General features: G+C 41.0%; 1 protein-coding gene across 3 annotated transcripts in view; it reads left to right on the forward strand.

Annotated features, from left to right (window-relative positions):
- DIS3L2 (DIS3 like 3'-5' exoribonuclease 2) overlaps positions 1–12,399 on the forward strand; it is a 184,582-nt gene that overhangs the window by 29,135 nt on the left and 143,048 nt on the right. The gene's annotated exons all lie outside the window — the stretch shown is intronic.

A 12,399-nucleotide genomic window follows, 5' to 3' on the forward strand; every position in this document is an offset into this window, starting at 1 on the left:
TTGCTCTGATTTGAGAGAAAGAGCTTATTACAATTTTCATCACTAAACTTGTAGGGCCTGAGACAGAGAACACAGGATTTCCTACAAATCAGATTGGCTAAACTGCCGTTTATGCTGCTGTTCATTAAAAGACTTTATCCATTACAATGTTTGGAAGAAGTGATACCTGAGGCGTTGAAACCTCATTTTTGCATGGAATGGCTCTCATTATCACTGTATGGGGAAGTCTGATGACAGAGGCTGGTTCCAAGCACAGTTGTCAGAAGTGACTTCTGGTATCTGTTATTTAGCTGTCTTCGTGCTGTGGTGTTTTGGATAGTGCTGTGTAGGTGTTTGCAATTGCTCATGTATTTGACAAGTGTTGTTCACAAAGCTTTAGTTATGATTAAGTGTCTCTAATTTTTGGGTCCTCAGTCCATGAAAAGCTTATCTTGTCACAGCTCCAGATTTTGTGGTAATTCCCTTTACATGAATGAAGCATGTGTGAAATGACAGGAGCAATACAAATGTGGGACAATTGCTTTCATTTTCATGTCTGAGGATTTCACTAAGATCACTGTCTGGGTTTGTTTTGTTTTTTTTTTTTCTTTCCTTCATGAAATTTCTTTCCCGAATCAAACTTTGTCCTTTCAAATATCTGGATTATTATCTTGTTTGCAGGTTTATCTTTTAACACTACTATGCAAGGGCAGTTTTTGCTCCTTTTCTCTAGTTGCTGGGTGATGGAAGCTACAGTTAGCAATTTTAACATGGGTTTTCACATGTAAGCATGACAGAACCATCACAAATTGTTTTCCAAATATGGTTTTTGAACTCTTCTTGAGAGTTTAAGGACTGTTGTATATCTTTTGGACAAAAGTAACAGTAAGGATGTTTCCAGCAGAGTGGGGACTGGTCTGAACTACTTTGGCCTGGTGCTTTTTACTCAGTCTAGCTACCTTCTCTGTCTTTGTTTGAAGCTGTGTGTTTTTAGACTTGCAAATGCAAGGCCTTTAGTTTGGTCATTTGCTGAACCTTCTACCTATTCAGATCTAATAACAACTGAAATGATGGTTTGAGATATATTAGAACTTTTCTCTTCCTTTTAAGTATGCATAAAATGAGTAAAGGACCTGAGTATTTATTGACACAAGTAAATACAAAGCTACCTAATACAAAAGGCAATCATAAGTGGGATCTAAGATATTACAGGTATATCCATATACAAATAAAAGAAGGAGGTCTGCTGCTATCTTGGTAACCTCTGAGAACCAGGTTTGAGGGTCAGAGCAAAATTTCTTCGATCACTATTCAAGACTCCAAGTCAGAGTCCACTAAAACTATGTTGATAACCATGTGTTTTGATCATCAAATCCATATATGCAAGTTATGTATTAAATCATTTCATATAGATGGAAAAATGGAATAGTTTGGATGCTTAGATCCTTTGCCAGGGCCTGCCAGCACAAGCGCTTCTTTGTAGGCTTGATAGAGGTTGCCTGAGCTGGAAGCTTTCTCTGCAGTTTTCCATTTATATCTGTCTCTAAACAAAGATAATGCCTCTCCCTCTCTCTTCTATTCTCCTACCTTCATATGTTCAACAGTAATGATCTTTTATGAATACAAGGGGAAGGATTCAGAATGTTATCCCTGTCCTGGGAAAATGCAGGAATAAATAGAACTGTTAGAGAAGTGGTATCTGACTGCAAGGAAGCCATTCAAAAGACTTGAGTGTTTTGTAATATGATTATGATTCTTCTGTGGTGGATTTAACCTTGCCAAATGAAGTAGCTGGAACATGCCAGTCATGTTTTTCAGCCGCACAGGTGCTGCCCTGTGTAGTCTCATTTTTTGTTTCTTGCCATCAGCAACTCAATCAGTGATGACATCCCTTTTCCCCTGCTCCCCAAATCTCTTGCTATGCACTTGTGTTTGTATTAGTTCTTTGGGAAAGGTGCCACTAAGTTGCACTGAAAGATACTGCATTCTGCCAAGTAATTCATACTGATTAATGATGAACTGTCGCAACCTATTTTAGGTTTTTCCATTTGTTTAGTCTCATGCTGCTGCAAAGCTGCCACTTACATGTATTGAGGGTTTTCTCCTTCCCCTTGGGCCTTTGGAACAAGCTGAAGAGCTTCAGTTATTTCTCTGAAAAATGTAAATCAGATATATACTATAACTGGTGCTCTCAGAGGAGGCTTTACAGGCTCTGTACATATTGGTTTGTTAGGATTGAGATGCGTGTGCTGGTTATTTTTATGGTTCTCTATTCCCAACACATTACCCTGTGCTCCACTGAGAACTGAGCTGTGTTTTTTGCTGTTGAACCAGTTTCTTGTACAAGATAAGGCTGTTGTTTCAGCAGTGTGTTGAGTCTGTGCCTTTTGGGTTTCCAGCTCCCTGGATGGCCTCTGGATGCTCTGGGGGAAGATCTTCCTGTTGCTAGTGCAGGTGGTTCCATGGACCTTCTCCTGCAGTTGCACTGTATTGCTGTGTTCCAGTAAAGGCAGGACTTGACTTATCTGGCACCTTGGTTCAATTTATATGTGTAACTGGGAGGAAAAGGGAAAACCTGTGACTGGTAACAAACTATTGACTTTGGATAGAGAAACCTGTGTGTTCACTTGAATTACTGAGAAAATCAGGAGCTGCCCTATCCCTGGTGAGTTGGTCATTGCAGGTGAAGTTCCTGTGAGGGAAAAGCCAACACCTGGAGAGCAGTTTCTTCAGGGATACACTGTGTTCTGCTGAGCTGTAATGTTGATACCCTACACACAGGTGTAAATGCCACAGTGAAATGTAAGGGGATGGTGAAATACTCTGGATGTGTGATTATACTTTATGTAATACTTTCTTGAGAGAGACAGCAATATTTTCTCTCTCCAGCCTTCTACTTCTTGGCTCAGTGGTGGGAAATTTATCAGGCTCGAATTTCTCAACATTGTGTCCTTCCCAGCATGTGCATCAATTGCTTGGATGAGCTACCGTGGTCCTCCCTGTGCTTATCCTGTCTGGTCTTAAAACTCTGTTTGTTCATGCGTCCGCTGGGAGAGCTGCGTGCTGTTCAGCGATGATCAGTTTGTCAGTTCATAATTCTCTGCTTACTATTAGTTGTGATCAAGAGCCAACAATTTCAGTGTGGAACCACAGACTTGAAGGAGAGACTTTTTGCCCCCGAAATTTGTTACCTTGCTCTCCTGAAGAAGGTGGCCATCAGCTTCCTGCCAGCCTGGAGCGGTGTGTGTTGCAGTTACCGCATTTGGAGGCTGTGTTTCAGAAGTTCCTCTCCTGTCCTCTTGTGTTACATCTTGGGAATATTGAGGTGCTATGGTAACTTTCAAATATTTAGCTTTTGCAAAGTAAGGTATTTGACTTAGGCTGTTTTTCCAGGTACTTAACCTACTCTTAGCAAATGAAGTCAGAGTATCATTGCTGTTTGCAAGACTGTCTCCCGACTTCAAGCTGTAGGGCTTCCCTGAGTCTGTGCCTTTATCTTCTGGAAGAACATCGTGATAAAAGATAGCCAGTGACAGGATTTACCTCAGTCCTTGTCAATTACTCTGATAAAGAAGAAAAATCGTGCTTTATTTCTTGACTGATTTTCACCGCTTTAACTTCCACCCATGGATTCTTAACTATATTTTATGGAGTTGTGCTTACATCAATTTCAGAAGCTTCAATTATACAATGGCATAATTACTGGAAGTCAAAGAAAACATTGATATTATGATTACAGTCATATTTCGTAGGCTCATCAAGGAGGGAAGCCGTGTGTCAGTGTAGAGGATAAACGTAACCTATCTTGCCTCACAGCCTCTTTTTGCTCTTTTACCGCCTGCTTAATTGCCAGACAGAATTTGTTTAATTTCAGGTATCTGTTTTGGTTTTTCTTGCAAGATGTAATTTCTTTGGTGGAAGGAAATAGCATAATAAGTCATTTGATATCACTCGGGGCTTGGATTCCTGGCCCAATCCCTGGTGCTTTTAGAGTAGTAGTTTATAACGTGGAATGTTTTTCATGACAACCGTCTCATGTATTGCACGCTACAGCTGAAATTTTAGTCTTAGTCTGAAAATACCCAGACAAGGACTTGGTGCTGCCCAAAACTAACAAAAAAGAATTTTGGGGTCTAACTCCCTATTGCATGTGACAATATGCCAGTGAGGTCTCCAGTTTTGCATAAATACACTGTATATGTAGCTAAAATATTGCCAGATTAACCTGCCAGTTTCTCAGAAATCAGTGCAAATCAGTGCTTATTTTGTTGTTGTTTTTGTTGTTTTATGAATAATTTCCTTATCAGCTTAAAGTGTTTCTTTGCACAATTTCCAGTTCTTTTGATTTTGACAGAAGGTCTCTAAGGCCAAGGATATAGAGATGTTCATTATGTACAGTGTGTGTTGCTGGATAATAGGATAATGGGTCCAACATTTTAGTCACAAAGTGTCCAACAGTGATAGAAATAGTAATTCTTCATAGCTCATGAAAGTACATGTTCCGTTCAACACTGAGCTGTCAGATGCAATACAGTGCAGCAGATCTTCGAGCTGCCTCTTCTGAGCCATACATCACAGATAAATATTTAAACACTTTCTGTACATAAGACATAAAGTAGAATCCACTTTTCCCAGCCATGACTGTTGTTGGCATAATTGCAAACAAATGTGAAGAAGGAACAATTTGATTTAAGCAGTCATCACAAATATCTCCACGTATAGTTTGAACAGAGCTACATATCCTGGCAAGTCCCTGCCTCCAACTGTTGGTGAAAACCTATGAAGCATTAGTTGTCCAGAGGGGATGCTAGCTTTGGATTTGCCCTGCTGAATAGTAATTCATTTCAACCAAATTCTTCTGAGAGTCAGTTTCTTCTCAAAATCTCGCAGCTAATGTAAGGATAACAGTAACTCAGGAGGAGATGGGGTTCTTAGAGGGTTATCACAGCAACACTTTTTGAGTCTAACAATCAAGAATGTTGTTTGGAAACACTACCTTCATAATAATAAAAAAAAAAGTTCTGGAGAAGTCATTATTGAAATAGTAAGTGTTCTGGCACACTAAAAGCATTCAAGTGTAATTCATGATATTCAGGAGTAAAGTGAGAAGCCTAAGAAGCCAGCTAGGAAGATGTCCAGAAAAGCAGAGCTCTAGCAAATCTGAAAGGTTGATGGATGCTGTAGGGAGGAAGGGTAGTTGTTTTGGTTTTTTAATTTGTTTTGCTGTAGGCTTTACAGTGAGGGCTGTGAGTTGATGGTCACACACAAGTGCGTGCATAGCCTTCCCCATCTTGGCAAATCCCCAAACCACAAATTGGTGGAATCTGGAAAAGCTTCATTACATGCTAACTCTCTAATTGTGCCATTCTTTGGATGGCCACATGTTGTTCCACACTGCTGGGCCTGCTGGGCCTTTGCTGTGAGCTGGCATGGCTCTTCCCAGGCTTTGCTTAGCTGCAAACTGATTGGGTGTGGAATAGCAATGCAGTAGATTGATAGCAAAAAAGCTGAGAGAATAGGCAGTGCTGCTCACTAAGACACACGTGGCATTGCATTTGCTTTCTCGCAGATGTTGTTATCACATTTCGTTAATCAAATATCGCTTGAAGTGAATCAACCGACATCTTAACACAGTTTTAATAGCAAGCACTGGCATGCTTTTTATGGTGTATAATGATATAATTACTATAATGATCTGGATTCTGTGAGATTGCCATGACCCAGTGCTGCATTCAACCCTTGCCCCCCCGCACGTGGAAAACAAGGAGGCAGAAATACCAGCTTTTTGGATGTTGCAAGCAACCTTGCCTTCCTGAGAAGGGCCTTTCCTGCCTCTGTCTCTCTGATCATAAAGCCAAAACCAGGATCCCGAATAATAAAATCACAAGAAAGGTACAGTACAGAGTTTTTGAACAGTCTAATATTCTTTTTATTCTTCCTCCTTCTGCACTGAGTAATAGTGATATTAAAGGGCAAATTGTTTGGTTAGGTAGGAAGACAAACTTCTTTTTATTGTCTGTCTGCATCCTGTCCTACCAGTGCAGACAGAGTCACATTGCAGCTGTGGTTTGGCTGCACAGGCACAGAATAAGATAAAAACATTACTCTTAGGTGAACAATTAAACATGAAATAATCATTCATTACATGTGGTCAGTTGTTACATCCCCAGTGTAATAATAGCAGATGGGGTGAGTTCAGGCTGTGTGAGATACTGCTAAGTTTCAATGTGTGTTGCTCAAAGAGCTTCATCTTGCATGGAGGGAAGTGCTTTTGGGGCATCTGATCTTACTTTAGAAAAGGAGTCAAGCCAACATTTAATACCTGATGTCTGCTCCTGCTCACTACTTTTTTCTTGGTCACATAAATATAATCTAGTACAGCAAATTGTTTCCTTTAACAACTAACTTTTCTTTAAGTGATTGTTTCAAACTCTGTTCTTCCAAGTCTTCTGTAAATATGCACACATCACAGTAGATTATTCTTAATCCAATCTCTTATATAACCACTATCATTTTGGACTTTTCTTAGTTCTTGGTTCCTGTGGAATTAGTATTTCTTAGAACTGTTTGTTTTTTGCCAGTTTGGAGACTTATTTGGTGATATCACATGAGTATTTGGAGCCTGCACCTTATAAGAATCAGGATACCTGTTGTTGTGATGGGATTGGTTTTTGGAAGGTCATGCACATGAAACTCTCTTTACTTTTTAGAAACGCTTTCTTGAGAGACTGTCCAGATTTTCTGTAGTCTGGGTTTCTTTCTGATCTGCATAATTAGGAATAAGTTTAAATCAAGTGTACTGATGCTAAAAGTCTCATCTGGCCTAAACTTGGTACAGTTAATGTCATACTCTGAATTTTTTAAGGAGACTATATTCCTAATTTAGCTTGATAGCTGGTGAAATGAAGAGCTGCTATGACACTAAAAACCTGATGATCTTTAAGTCCTGAGGTGAGGTGGTTTTGGATCGTATCCCTAAGTTCTGAAGAATAGGAAAAGTGCTACATATCTTTTTGCATGTTTGCTCTTGTTATTGGCTGTCAGAGAAACAGCAATTGGCTGTGGTATTTACGTGTGGTCAAAGCTACTGAGTTTGGCTCATTAACTCTTAACTCTTTTCCCGTGTTTCCTTAACTCATGTTTATTTTTCTTAAGGCCATAAATCAGAGGGACAAGGAATCTAAAATAGAGGTGATTTATGTAAATGAAGACTTGCAGCAGCTGGAGGAGTGACAGGGATTTTTTCTGCAACAGGTTCTTTGGAATAGGATGTGGGACCTCATTTATAACCACATGGTTCTTAGAGATAAGAAGGATATTTGTCATCAGGGATGGGATGCGTTAAATTTGTTGTTGGTAATTTGTAACCATCTAAGATAAAGGTGTCTGCAGTCTAATAGGTAGGTTTTGAGTCAGCGTGCTGCTGCTTCAGGGAGCTGGAATGGTTGTGCCTTCTCCCAGACACTGTTCCTCTGTCTTCCTCCAGATGAGGTGAAGTGCAGGCAGGTTGAGGAGATCTCCCAGCTTCCCTCTCCCTCCTGTCCTGGCTTTGTGATGTTACTTGCTATGAGGGGAATCCCTTCTCCTCAAGTTTCTGAGGTTTATGTCCTAACTGCTGTGCCCATCACAAGAACCGGGAGTGAGTCTGGTCTTGGTGCACTACCATGCAGTGCAAGGTGGTCAGTGACTTACATGCACCATTAGCAGTTTTCTTAACACTGCTAACGCAGGAAGTCTTTCTTGCTTGCTATTTAGTCTTATCCTTCAATATACAAATCAATGTCCTGGAACCTGCAGCTGTGACAGTAGCTATTTCTGCATCGTCTTGAAGAATTGCAACTGATACTTTCCATCAAGTTTCTTATTTAAGAGGTGCCGCTCAAAACACTGAAAGAGAAATTAAAATTCCTCCTGATTATCTTTTCCCACAAATTCCTTACAGCTTCGCTAGTTGTGGACATGACCTCATTCCTCAGCATGTGCTCATTGATAAGACAACTGGTGTGGGTTTTTCAAGGTCCCAGGTTCTACCTGCACTTTCCAGTTTTTATGCCAGCCTTAACTGCCTGGTGGATCTTTAAAAAGTGTTGGTAGCAATCTAAGAAAATACTGCAGGACAGAGCTGATCTACTAACTCTGCTGAAAAAGGCAGAGTTTCCTTACTTTCTCACTATTTTTATTTCTTTCTCATTGTTGGTTTATTTTTGTTTTCTGTGTTCTGTCACATCAGGCAATATGTGCTTCATGAAAGTAGGTCTGTCTGTGTTGCTTATGAGTTTTTTAGGTTTCCAGTATGCTGTTGATTCATCCATCTTCAGCTGTGTCACCTCCTGGGGTTGAAGCATTTCTTTGTTTTTAGCTTTGTCTAAATAGTTTTGAAACAGAGAGCAGTGCCAAAACACATACTTTTAATTGAGCAGCTTTGGAAGTGTGAAAATGAAGACTTGGCATGATCTAATTAGTGCTTGTGTATTTTGGTCGCAAAAAGTGACTGGTGAAGAATTCCCCAGACACGTTCTCTGTTCTGTCTGAAAAAATCCTGCATAAAGTTGTATATCCTGCTTAGTTCTTGTTGGTGCTTGGAAGTCCTGACTGTAATGCTTTCACTAATTAGCTGCCAGGACGTCCTTCTCTTTCTTCTTCTCAGTCTGCTTGCTCTTGGCTTGTTAGTTGGAATGAGCATTGGCTACTTTTGCTGGCAAACTCCATAGAAACTGGCATCTCTCTTCTTGTGGTCTCTTTAAATCCCTCATGGCGTAATGTTTGCCAGGTTGGTGCTGTCTGGGGAAAGTCCAAAGGACCTGTGTGAAGTGGAAGGAGTATTTCAGCAGCTTTTCTTTCTTCCTGACCTAATGACTGTTCAGGGCGTGGGGAGTTCTGGTAAAAGTCTCAAGGACAGTAAGTAGCTAGGTAACTCACCTCTGTGCCCTCCTTTAATTTTTTTGCAGTAGATTTCCTCCAGGTTTTATCACCCCTTTTGATGTCAGATTGCCTAGGTTGTTTTTTTTTTTTTTTTCTTCCGTGCAGATCAGGTTTGCAGCTGTAGCCTCTTGCAATAACTACAAGTGCTGTGATGGTCTGGCTTAGGTTTAGACTTGTAGCTCTTCTCCCTTTGGTGTGAGTCTGGGAGCTTATCCCTTGACAAGCATCCTCTCTAAAGGATATGTGAACAGCAAATCTGGGCATAGCCCAGCTGTGTCTGACAATCCTGTGGGACCAATGCCCTGCACAGCCTGACGCCTTGGGAACAGCTCACTGCCCATGTGAACAGTCTCTTTCTTGCCCTGACCTTTAGGCTCGTGCCCTTGGCAGAGCTTTGCTATGCCTTTCCCTTCAGCCTTCCTCTTGCAGCTATCCCTTAAATGTGCAACTGGCTTGGTGGTGTTAGGCAGCTTCCTTGCAGTGTCTCCATATTAGAGCAGCATCCGGAGGGAATGTCCCGGCGATCCTTTCTGGTGACTGTGCCTGGCTGTGTCACCTGGTTGGGAGCAGAGTTGCTGCCTCCCGGACTGCAGAGCTGCACAGCATCACCACTGGGGGAGAATAAATGGCTCGTCTGGCTCAGGTTTATTTATCCAGCTGAGCAGGGAGCTGGTGCCATGAGTGAGTGGTGTGTTGGCAAGATGTCTGGTGCCTGAGCTTCTCTTCAGGTCTGTGTTGTACCATGTAGACATACCTAAGGTTAATGGATAGACATTCGTTTAATCTGGTTTAATTTCATCGCTGTGTTTCATGCATAGTCTGAGCAGTGTTTTGACAGGCTGGCATTACTTTATCTACTGTTCCTGGTTCCCCCCCCATATTCCTGAAGCTTTCTCTAAAATGGTTTATTCCTTTTCTTCTCTGCACCCTTGTTGAACTGTGGATGTAATATGTTTATCAGCTGAGATTTGTGTCTTGGAAACTTAATTTACCTTTTTATCTAATGCTTTATCACTAATGCATGGTAACGTTTCCTGGCAGGATATGCATTGTTAAAATTCATTTGTAGGAACGCAAAAAAAAAGCATAGAAGCGGATGGCTCCCCTTCTGTAAGATTCAAAAGTTTTAAAGCAGAAAAGGAAAATGCTCTTCATGGTACCTGACATCAGTCCCACCATCCTACTTTCCCATGGGGTGACTCCTATCAGTGCTGAGATATAACGGAGCCCAAAGACTAGGTGTGGTGGCAGCTGTGGCTGTCAAGTAAAGGAAAAGCTGGGAGGGGAAGGCTGGCCTTGTCAGGGCAGTGTCTCAGCTACACAGTAATTTCCTATGAGCTGATTGAGACCTTGGGCAGACTTTTTCCTAACAAAACCACTACCACATGTCAGAATTGATTTTTTATTTTTCCCGCCATTGTCTTTTTGCCACTGAAGGAGTCAGCATTATCCAGTGGTCAGTTATCCAGCTGTCTGCCCTCTGTACCAGCAAAGCCTCTCAAGCAAGTTAACACAGTTTTTTTGGGGATGAGTGACACATCAGTGCAGCAGCCAACTTCAGTGACATGGGAATGGTCCTGGGGCCTGAGGCTTGTCTTTGAGCAATTAGTTGCTATGATCACAAATAAACGGATAGACTGTGCTTCAGAGCTCCAGTTCCCAAGCGCTGTTAAGTGCTTTGTGAAAGAAAGGAAAAAATAATCAAAAAATAATCTGCAGTTAAATTAATCTCCTCTAACAATGTCTAATGTGTTCTGAGGACCGGTGCTTGAGGGAAGGGCGTTGTACAAAATGACAGACAGCAAAATATACATAACTCTTTGTGCAGGGTTTTGAGGTATTAGGAAATAGATCTCCCAACACTGGCACATCACTCTCTGATTAAACACTGTGGTTTCACCAGCTCGGGACTGATTACTTTAGAAAGCACTAAGTATTTGTCAAATACTCTTCCTTCGGATACTTGACATCCGGATCCTTTTGTCTTTGTCGACTTGCCTCAACACCTCTGCTTCTCAGCAGGCTGGGTGTGCTCCCTCCGACCCCCCTTCCTGGCCCCAGTGCCATGCCCTGCACTGTGTCTCAGTCTTAAATTCTTGCATAAAAGTATCTGGTTGCACAGGTTGATCCATGTCACTTGGGTGAAGTGAGGGACCAGGATGAGAGAAAATACTTGCATCTAATGAGCAGCTCTGTGCCCTTGAGTCTATTAAAGAAAAAACCTCTTCCCCTTTGCAGATGTGAGGAGGGTGTGTAGCATGGTTCCTATGTCCTGGCTAGCAAGACACCCCAGGAAATGCTCTTTGTTTTAACTATATCGACCATTTCTAGTGTAAAGTGTTTTTCCAGCCAAATCCATAGCTGGATGTACCGTACATTATACGGTTATGTTACTAAAAACAAATGAAAAACATCAACATTGTATTTTAAATTTGCCACAGGTGTTTCTTTATTAGTTGCTGCCACCTCTTAAAATTTTTCAGGTCTGTTTTTCAGGGTTAGTCAGAACAGCATTGGAATAAATATCTTCCTGCCTGTGTTGCATCTCCTCAGCTCTGAAATGAAAAGTAATGTGGGCTTAGCAAAACTGCTTCTCTTCCCCAAGATATGCCAGGGGAAGGTGCTTTATATCTTTACTGAGAATACATAACCTTTTCTTCACAATAAAAATACACCCTCTGAAGCATTAATTATTTTTGATCCATGGTTGTGAAAAAAGTTCTACCCCAAAACTGTCAGATATTTCCAGCACCGTTGCTCTGATAGTCTTAATGGGCAGAAATATATTTAAAAAGTGAGCTTTTCATGTATCATTGATAATTGAAAATGAATATAGGCAGAGTTGATTTTTAAAAATTTTCACTGAAGAATGTTTAAATCATGCCTTAATGCATTAGACATTACAGGACATTTATGCTTGTGTTAACACTATAGTTAAAGCTGAGGTTAGTCAACCTTTCTGTGTTACAAGATTAGAGAAGTGAGTGCAGGTTTACAGTAAAGCTTGCTTGGGGCAGAAAACTGACCTGAGAGGTTTGTTTTGAAGTCAGTATTTTACGGACAAAGTTTGGTAAGTTCACTCTGTGATTGTTCTCAAAGTAAAAATGCGGTGTGTTGAAATGGTTTCATTTCATCATGTTGTACCTGTGGAAGGACTTACCTGAAGAATTTTCTCTTACTATGAGACTTTGCAGCTGGTGACTGCAGGGTGGAATCTTGACACATGTACTTCCACTTGACTATGAGGGGAGGGAAAAAAAGGGAATACTTAGAGTCTTCAGGATGTGTTTAAACTTTTGAGGTTTGCTTTGGAAAAGGTAGTGTTGATTAGAGGTGGATACATTTAGGATCTAGTAAATCATACAAGTGCACGTGGCTGTGTTGATACGATAGATAAGCATGTTGGGCCAGTGATGGGGAAACTTCATCCTAAGCAGTTTGTTGGCATATTAGATGGGAATGAGCCACTCCCTGTGGAGGTCAAGAGCACACTGGTAC

Source organism: Corvus moneduloides, chromosome 10 (genome assembly GCF_009650955.1).
Source record: "Corvus moneduloides isolate bCorMon1 chromosome 10, bCorMon1.pri, whole genome shotgun sequence".
Lineage (NCBI taxonomy): Eukaryota > Metazoa > Chordata > Aves > Passeriformes > Corvidae > Corvus > Corvus moneduloides.